General features: G+C 40.7%; 1 protein-coding gene across 7 annotated transcripts in view; it reads left to right on the top strand.

Moving 5' to 3' along the window:
- The first annotated feature begins 8,777 nt into the window (after positions 1–8,777).
- BBX (BBX high mobility group box domain containing) overlaps positions 8,778–10,371 on the top strand; it is a 181,358-nt gene continuing 179,764 nt past the window's right edge. For 2 of the 7 annotated variants that reach the window (XM_089512338.1, XM_089512335.1), the window contains exon 1: positions 10,247–10,366. The gene's annotated coding sequence lies outside the window, so the exon portion shown is untranslated. Of the gene's footprint in view, positions 8,799–8,914; positions 8,934–9,328; positions 9,345–9,611; positions 10,144–10,246; positions 10,367–10,371 lie in introns of those variants that run through there. The other 5 variants (XM_089512340.1, XM_089512339.1, XM_089512336.1 and 2 more) reach the window with 5 other exon arrangements.

The raw sequence follows: 10,371 nt of genomic DNA, 5'->3' as shown, positions 1-10,371 counted from the left end.
CTCCTTGAAACAGATACAGTCAGTGGCAAAACAACTGTTTCTGGGGCTTAATTTGTGAAGTGGCCTATAATGTGGCAAAGATGAGAAAAGCCATGGATGTGAGGCCTTCAGGGATCCCTATTTCTTCTACTCTTCCTTATCTCTCAGAGTAGAAAAGAAACAAATTGCTACACACTCTTACATGCTTCCAGTTTCCATCCAGAATGCAATACCAAATCTAATGTTTACAGCCAAGCCCAAATTCCTCTGCTCAGACCCTCAAGACAGGGAGTGGTCTAAAAAACACTGCAGAAATAATCCAGTTTCAGACCGCTTTAAATGCCCTGGCTCAATGCTGGGGAATTCTGGGAACTGTAGTTCTGTGAGACATTTAGCCTTCTCTGGCACAGAACTCTGGTGCCAAAATAAACCACAAATCCCAGGATCAGGGCAGTTAAAGCAGTTTCAAACTGGATCATTTCTGCAGTGTGGTTTTGACCAGAGATTCAAAATTCTTGGATTTACAACAGGCGATTCGCAAACTACAATACCTGCCTAAGGAGGCGAGGAAACAAAAATTGACAATACAAGAGTAATACCAGGAACCATTTACTACAAGAAAGACCAAAAGCACAAAATAACAGAACTCCCTTAGTAGTCACCTACAGTCCCAAACTGAGACCAATCAAACACATCATCAAACACATCTGGAGAATAGCACAATCCTCTCAAAAGTGCTATCTCCCTTGCTACTAGACTCTTGGGATCATCTGGAGAGGCCCTTCTTTCTGTTCTACCACCCTCTTAGGCTCATTTGGTGGGAACAAATGAGAGGGCCTTCTTGATGGCCGCGCCTTAGCTCCCTGAGAGGCCAGGATAGCTCCATCCCTGCTCTCCTTTCAGTGGCGGATAAGAAGATTTTTGTGCCATCAGGCTATTTCAGACTGACAAAGGTTTAAATGCTGTGTAATTCAGATTTACCAGTAAGTTTTATTTAGAGTTTTTAATACATTTTAAATTTTAAAGCATAATTGTTTTAACTTTTAAAATTGTTCAATTGCTTTTTTTTAATTTTACATTTATACATTTTTAATGTTAGTGTATGGTTTTAAATTGTGTTGTTTTAGACTGGCTACACGCATTGAGTCTCTCTATATTGGGAGAAAGTCAGGATATAAGTAAATAATAATAATAAATAATAAAAGCTCTGGGAGGCAGACCTTTATTTGCCTACAGACAGCCTCCAAATCTTAAACAATTACAGTGGTTCCTCCACATTCACAGGGGTTAGGGGTGAAGGACCATTGTGAATGTGGAAAAACTACAAATAAAAAAACACTATTCTTTTTACCTGAGACAACACTTCTCTAGGAATCTCCCAGTCCTCCAATGCACTTTGTGGTCAACATCTGCCAGAAGTGATCTTGGGCGCGTTCCGGACGGGCCCTATGGGGCGCCGTCGTTACGCGCGAGGGGCTGCGCTTCCTGATGCGCCTTGTCCCTTGCGCGTAATGAGTAGGTCAAAATGGCGCTGCCACATACAGATGGGCGCCGACATTTTGACGTCGCGGACGTGCAGCGTCTGGATGTCACGCGCCGGAAGTGCGTGCCTCACACCTCGCAGCGCCTCTTCCGGGGCGCTGGAAGAAGCGCCATTTTGGCGCTTCTTTCTTGCTGTGCTCGGGAACTGCGCAGTTTGGCTGCTGCAGTTCCCAGATGCAGCAAGCGGCAGCGGCGCAAGACCACCCGTTTTGGGCGGTCTGTAACGCACCATAGAATCATGCTGGGGGACCTACAGATGTCTAAGCGCTTTCTCTAGGAACATCTAGGTTCTCCAGCACAATTCTCTGGTCAGCTTTTGGCAGAGTTGTGCTGGAGGACCTAGAGATTCCAAGAGAAAACATATTATAATTGGCCCTCCCTATCTATGGATTTGCTATCCATGGATTCAAGTATCCATGGCTTAAAAATATTTTAAAAATATAAAACTTCCAATAAACAAACCTTGATTTTTGCTATTTTATATAAGGGACACCATTTTACTATACCATTGTATTTAATGGGACTTGAGCATCCATGGATTTTGGTATCAATGGAGGGTCCTGGAGCCAATACCCGGTGGAAAGATCCCACTGTAATCAAAACCACAAATAATCAAGTCTAGAAAAGTCAAAGCTTCAAATGTTGCGGGCCAACTGTACTCACTTACAACAGGCTACATAACATGGATAGTAGGATAAGACCCTGCTACAGACACAGATGCCAAAGCTGCACCCACATCTCCTCTGGGAGCAATATTACAGGGTCTAATAACATCACTTGCAACCTCAGAGGTACATTTTCTTGCCCTTCCTCCAATGTGAACTATACCATCCTATTCCACTACACTCTAAATGGGACAAACAGGACAGTCCCTATGCAAGAGGATTAATGGACACAAATCTGACGTTAGAAACTGCAATACCCAAAAACCAGTTGCAGAACATTTCAGACTTTATGGACACACAGTAAGGAATTTATAGGTTGTGGTCCTTCAACAAGGAACTTAGAATGGGAGACTAAAATGAGAAATAGTTGAGTTGAATTAGATTCACAAATGCCAATCTATTAGAAGAGGTATGAACAGAGATAGTGGCTTCATGGCACACTACATACATTAATAGAAAAGTCCTTGCCACATACACTACATACAGTCAGACCTCCATATCCACAGATTATTTATCCATGCATTCAATCACCCACATCTTGAAAATATTTTTTAAGATATATAAATTCCAAGTATCAAACCTTGATTTTTGCTATTTTACTGTGCCATTATATTCAATTGACTTGAGTGTCCATGGATCTTGGTATCCACGTTAGGGGGAACAAAACCCCAGTAGATATCAAGAGCTCAAAAGGAATAACAAAAGTATGGTATAACAAAAGGAATCTTCTCAGAGAGTTTTGGATCCTGGGAAACTGACATTTGATAAGCAGGTTTGTTGCTTTTACACATCAACCCTAACTAACCACTGTAGAGATTTGAAAGACCTGTATCACCTCACATAGCTTTTTGAAAATTTAGGGTAAGGGTCACAATTTGCATATTTCCGGATCCCATTAAATTCTATCCCACTCCCACAACTGTTTATGTTTTATAACTGTAGCCTTAATATCACCTAGTACTGTACCTGAAGAAATGGGTTTACAGTGGACCCTTGTTATACGCTGGGGTTTGGTTCCAAGATCTCCCGTGTATAACAAAATCCGTGTATGCTCAAGTCCCATTAAATATAATGACATAGCAAAATGGTGTCCCTTATAAAAATGGAAAATCAACGTTTGATATATGAAATTTATATTTTTTTGGAACATTTTCAAACCGTGGATGCTTGAATCCGTGTATAAAAAATCCGTGTATAAGAAGGGCTGACTGTATATTCATGAAAGCTCACACAAAAATAAAAACCAGTTACTCTTAAAGGTGCTGCCACATTTCTTTTTCTCTCACCATTCTTTCCTCCTTTTCAAAAGCCACAACATTTGGTATTCTGGACAAAAAAAAAAAAACAAAAAACCTTAAATGTGCAACTGAGCAAATTGTATAAGGCATACACTGTGTAATTTTAGAAACAGAAAACACTTTCTGTGAAGAGAATTGCCTCTCACACCCCAAGATGCAGATGTACTTTTGCAAGCTGAAAGTATATGAAGTGGAAATGAAGAACCAATACATCAGTTCCTAGGCCTACTGCTGGTGCATGTTGATGTTACCTGACAATATTTTTGAGAATATCTACATTCTACAGGTTTTGGAGAGAGAACACATGGCATGTTTAAAATAAGAGAAGCTATGGTTTAATTGCTTCTAGTTATGCTTTTGGATGCTTTTCTTTGGCTTAAAAATTGATTCAATGGATCTACTCTAGTTCTGAGTCTAACAAATGGTTTTAAGTTAAGACCATTTGTTAGTCAGACTCAGAACTAGAGTAGATCCATTGAATCAATTGCTGTATGGTTAATCAACAGTTATGTAAATTCCATTGATTGAAATGGGCTAGTACAGTTAGGAACTAGCAAATGTATTTAGGTCTGTATTGTATTTTAAATGTTTAATTGTATATATTTTAATTTGATTTTACCTTTATTAACTGCCTTGAGTGCCATTTGTTGGCAAAAGTTAGGCTGTAAATCAAATAAATAAATGGATTAGCTTTGTAAACTGGTTATGAACTAATTACTCAGTGTGTTTATCCACGGATTCACCAAAATCCATGAAAGTCCCATTAAAAACAATGGCATAATAAAATGGTGTTTCTGCTACAAAACGGCAAAATCAAGGTTTGCTTTTTTGAATTTATATATTTTACAAATATTTTCGAGCTGTGGATGCTTCACTCTGTGGATATAAAATATTTTAGAGGCAAATATTATTTATACAGTTTATTACTACCACTCTGGTACCTGTGAAATATACAAGGCTATCTCCAATATCACACTACACTGTTATAGAACTATTTATTCCAACTTTAACTGCTATGGCTGCCTCCTGTGGAATTCTGGGATTTGTAGTTTAGGGAGGGGCATTTATAATTCCCAACCTAAGTACTGTTAGGTAGGCCTCATAAAACTACAAACCCCATGGCACGCATATGTTTGGTATGATAAAGCATCAGTTCACAGTGAATTTAGATATCATACCATTAAAAGATCTCTCTTACAAATCTGGGAAAAATTAAGAAGAAATTCCTTTATGGGTCTCTCCTCATGAGGCTGTTTTAGGCAGATTGAAATCTCTTGATACTTGTCTTACTTATAAAGATATCGTAATCAAAACTGACTCCAATAAATACGAAATGAGACCGGTAGAAGAGTTTACCCAACTGGATTCCAAAATGCATTGTCTTTTATATATACAATTAAAAGAGAGATTTAAGATGGATCAGAAATTCAGAGAATTTGGGGACAAACAGTCTGAATTTGACAAAATATGGTTTAGTTCAGATTGCAAATGAGTAACAAAAATCTATAAGCTTCTCTGTAAATACAAACAAGGAGAAGAAGTAATGATCAAATGGGTGACAGATTGTGGCAGACGTATTGATTTAGAAAACTGGAAATATGCCCAGACTAAAACCCAAAAATTTGCAAAATCACAAAATTTGAAAGAAAACTATTGGAAAATGGAACAGAGATGGCATCTGACCCCTCACAAAATGGCGGAGATTTATAAAGCTGTCCCAAATACATGTTGGAAATGCCAATCTGCGATCAGTACATCATTTCATGTTTGGTGGCGTTGTCAGAAACTTATAAGATTTTGGAAGCAAATACATATGAATATTGAAAGTATGTTTCAGGTTAAGTTTGAATTGAGACAAGAAATTTATCTTCTGAACATGGTGAATAAAGTCCCAACCCAAACTGAAAGGAAATATTGGCGTATTTTACTCTATCTGATAACTGCGGCAAGAATGATATTAGCAAAGAACTGGAAAAGCAAAGAAACTCCAAGTGTAGATGACTGGCTTATGAAGTTGTCAGAAATGACAAATCGATAAACTTACTAACCTTCTGAATTATAAAGATATAAGGCAGACTGAGGAAGAGTGGTCTCCGATTATAAAATTTTGTAGACTGAGGTGGCAATAAGGTGCGTGATAGACATGAAGCTTAAGTGAGTTTATAGGCTCCTTGAGATCTGTGTTTGTAAGGTATAACCTCCAATTTCTGTATTGTTTCTTTTCTTTTCCTTTCTTTTTTATTAATGGAAATCAAGATTGTATGATGACAAGATGTTATAGGACCTGCTATTGTGGTGACATAGGGAAGTTAAATAATGTGATATTTTGATTTGAGGGTTAGTCTATGTAATAATCTTTTTATTATGTATCTGAAGAATTGGTTATTTTATGTTTTGATATTATAAAAATAAAGATAAAAAAGAACCCTACAAACCCCAGAATTCCACAGGAGGCGAACACAGCCGTTAAAGTGGAACAATAGTGCTTTAGCAGTAGAGCATTAAATATATAAAAGCATTAAATATATGATCGCATTAAAGGAACTAGTATAGTAGCTGATTTTTACGCTTAGTATTATTGCATTGTATGGGATCCCATAGGCCAGTGAGTCCAAACTGAATATTTTAGCATATGGTGCAGAAAAATAGATAGCACAGAAGTATCTTCCATCTAATGTACAAACCACATATAACACTGGCATACATACAAACCCAAGAGAAGGAGCTTATTGGAGATATGCATAAATTGCACCCAAATTGTTAGCTGCATTTTAAACCTCAGTTTTATTTAATTTAATTTTATTTATTTATACGCTGTCTTTCTCCAGAGACAGGACCCAAGGTGGCTTCCAGGACAACAAATTAAAAACATTTACAAAAAGTTTTAAAACCAATTTACAACCAGATTGGTATGGAGAGATTTGGCAAATAGCAATTAATGATAAGTTAACTAGTGAAATTAAGTTTAGAAGAGGAATAATCAAGAGAAATGATTTCGAAGCAATATGGAAAACATTTGTACAAAAAGTTTTAAGAAAAGAAGGAGGTGTTTTACCACCAGAGGAAGAGTTACAATTCTGGAGATAGAGTAATAAGAAGATAAGCTCGGGTGATGGGGAGCACTTGGGGGAAGGGGGGAATTATGAAAAATATATGATGAAAAGAAATATGAATTAAAGTTAGATAAAGTAGTAAAGAATGGAATATAAAGGGATATATTATATGTATGGGGAATATAATGTAAAAGTCTTTTTTATATATTATTGTAAGGTGAATTTAATCAATATTTTATCAATTTCATTCTACCAATAAAATAATTTAAAAAAAAAACCAATTTACAACCAAGTTATTAAAACATAAAATGGGTTAAAATCATTAAAAAAGTTAAAACATATAAAACATACGTCTATATTAAGAGCCTTCCCTACTTAAGCATTAAAAAGTTGCTTAAATAAAAATGTTGTTTGCCAGCAAAAGGAAAGCAGGGAAGGAGCCAACCTAGCCTCAAAGTATATTTGTATAATATACATGCCAGTGTATAAATAAAAATCACTACACATCATCCACAACTTAGTTCACAATAAACCAAGTTTTACAGAACTCCAAAACATGTTCCGGAAGGGATACCAAGCATGGGCCATATCATACTGTCACTACTGAATGGAAATATATATAAAAATAAAAATAGTAAATATATTTCCATTCAGTAGTGACAGTATGATATGGCCCATGCTTGGTATCCCTTCAGGAACATGCTTGGTATCCCTTCCGGAACATACATACATACATATACATAGCAGACCCTTGATATCCCCAAGGGTTCAGTTCCAGGATCAACCATAGATACTCAAATCCATGGATGCTCAAATCCCATTAAATAGAATGGCATAATAAAATGGTGTCCCTTATATTAACAGGCGAAATCGAGCTTTTTTGAATTTATATATTTTAAAAATATTTTCAAGCAGTGGATGCTTGAAGCCGTGGATAAAAAAACCCCCTGTGAATATGGAAGGCTGAATTTTTCAGCATGTTAGTCTATACAGAAACAACAGACCCCTTCCCTTGAGGCCACTTTAACTGCCCTGGCTCAGTGCTAGGGAATCCTGGGAATTGTAGTTTGTTGTCAGAGCTCTCTGACAGAGAGAAGGCTAAATGATTCACAAAATTACAGTCCCCCAAATTCCCTACCATTGAGCCAGAGCAGTTAAAGCATCTCAAACTAGATTATTTCTGCTGTGTGTTTTGGACCATATAGTCACAGCCATCTTGCTCATTGGAAGTTCTTGGGAATCGTGGGAATTGTAGTTTTTTGTGCCCTCAGGGCTTTCTGACATAATGGAGAAGGTTAAAATGTCTCACAAAAAAACTACAGCCCCCCAAATCCCCTAGCACTGAGCCAGGGCAGTTAAAGTGGCCTCAAGATGGATTATTTCTGCTGTGGGGAAGCATTTTGGGGCGTCCTCAGCTCCTCTTTTAGGCTTTCTTGGCCTCTTAAAAGCCGCCTCAGGAGCAGCCACTGAAATCTTGCCCCGTGGCAATGCGTGACCATTGGTTTTTTATTGACAAACGATGACACAAAGCCTTGTTTTTCTGTGGGGCAGGAAGCCTCAGGAGCCCAACTGCCCCATTTTGGGGTCCAGGGGACTTGGGGAGTTTGGGGCCACACACAAAACACCCGCAAAAAGTGTCAGTTAACGGACACCGCCAGTTGGGAGCTGCTCTCTCCTTCCTCGTTTTTAAACCTGAGTTTGCTTTTTATTCCTTCCCAACATAATACACAGACACACACACACACTACACAAAATGGGGGGGGGGGGGGAGACAAGACGTGAGGAATGCCGACAGGTTTTGGGAAACCACGATTTAAAAAGCTATTACAATACGTGATAACATTTGCCACTGTGTTGTTTCATTGTGTTTGTGTTAATATCTATGCGTGCGCTAATTTTTGCGTGTACATAGATATAGATATATAGATGTGTGTGTGTCTATGTGGGGGGTGTTGCGTTCTCTTCTCTCCGGCTGTAACAGGCCCTCTGTATGGCTGGCCGAGCTGTCACTCAAGGCCGCGGGCCAATGGCAGGCGGCCTTTTATAAAAACGAAGGCTGTCGGCGCTCTCTCTCTCTCTCTCTGGGTTACTGTATGGGAAGGAGAAGGAGAAGGAAAAGAGGGTACAGCGAGAAAGAGAGAGAAGAGTGGGGCTTCGGCTGGGAGCTTCGCTTTGGCATCCCAGGAGACGCTGGGCACTGCTTTTGGCCAACACACAACACAACACCACCACCACACACAACCACACACACACAGTGGGAGGTAAGTGGACACACAGCCCACTTTCCTTTCCCTCCCCTCCCATCTCTGCCTGCCTTCGCCTCAAACTTTGGCTCGTCTTCGGAGGGGGAGGCGAGGAGAGGAGGAAGGAGACGCCGAGGAGGAAGGCGGCCAGAGGTGAGTTGTAGTGCAGCAACGCCATGCCTTTTCATAAAGGGGAGAGGGGCACACTCACAAACAGATACACACAAATATATACATAGGGCGATGTGATGGAGGAGGAGGGAAGAGGTGAGTTGTGCAACGCCATGAAGTCTGATGGGGGAAGACACACACACACATATATGTGTGTCTGTGTGCATATGTGGTGGAGGGGGAAAGAGGTGAGTTGTAGTGCAACGCCATGGATTGTAGTGGGAAGTGGAGCTAGAGGGATGAGGTGAGTTGTGCAACGCCATGCATTCTGAAGGGGAAAGATATATATACACACACGTAGGGAGATGTGGAGGGGGAAAGAAGTGAGTTGTAGTGCAACGCAATGCCCTCTGAGGGGGAGAGACACACACAGGGCCATGTGGTGGAAGGAAGGTGAGTTGTAGTGCAACGCAGTTATTTCTGGGGGGGGGGGAAGGAGAGACACAAGGGAGGGTGATGGAGTGGGGAGGGAGGGAGAGGTGGGTTGTAGGGCAACGCAGTGCTTTCTGGGGGGGAGAGGAAGACAAGACGAGTTATAGTGCAACGCAATTCATACACACACACAAATGCATACATCCACAGAGGGCGAGGTGGTTGGTGGAAGAGGCGAGTTGTAGTGCAACGCAGTGCATCCAGAGGGGGAAAGAGAGACATAATACACACACAGAGAGAGACACACAACATCCAGAGTAGGCCAGCCGGTGCCAGGCTGAAACCACCACCTCTCTCTTTGCAAAGAGCAGCCGAGGCTGGTGTGTTGGGCATGGGGTGTGTGTGTATATATGTGAAGATGTGGGGTGTGTTAATGGGAAAGTACCCCCCTCCAAAGTGCCTTGGGGGACAGTAATGCCCCCTATACCCATCCTGGCATAGAGGGCGAGAAACGAAACTTCATTGTAAAGAGTGGCTGGGGTTGGGCTCTTGTTTTCAGTTTTACACCGAAGTGGGCCAGGGAGGGGGCTGTTGGAGGGTGTGGGAAGGCTATGGGGTGTGTAAGTGTTGCGTAGCAAGCCCCCCCCCCCCACACACACACACCCGGGTCGCTTTAACCAGACGGACCAGTTGGGAATTTAAAGAGAGAGAGAAAAGATGTCTTGCAATGCACTTTCCCCTCTGCTTCCCTTTTTATTTCCACCCAAACAACAACAACAACACAAATGTGCCTTTAGGAGAGGGGAGAGAGAGAAAGAGGGTAGGGACAGTGCAAGGAAGAAGAAAAAGAGATGGAGGTGGGGGGGGGGGGAAGAGAGAGAGAGAGAGGGAGGGACGGAGGAGGAGGAGGAGGAGGAGGAGAGAGGCTGTGTCAGGATTTTGCATGAATGTGGGATTATGTTGTGTCAATAAGTTTAAGGTGGAGAGAGAGCGAGGCTGGGGGAAAGAGAAGGCCTTGGCAGTTTAAAGTCCTGTTTCTGGAGGTAAG

Source organism: Sceloporus occidentalis, unplaced genomic scaffold (genome assembly GCF_023333645.1).
Source record: "Sceloporus occidentalis isolate IW3139 unplaced genomic scaffold, rSceOcc1.0.p SCAF_2, whole genome shotgun sequence".
NCBI classification, from domain to species: Eukaryota; Metazoa; Chordata; class Lepidosauria; order Squamata; family Phrynosomatidae; genus Sceloporus; species Sceloporus occidentalis.
The sequence above is the reverse complement of the archived record's forward strand: the minus strand, read 5'-3'. Positions and strand labels throughout refer to the sequence as shown.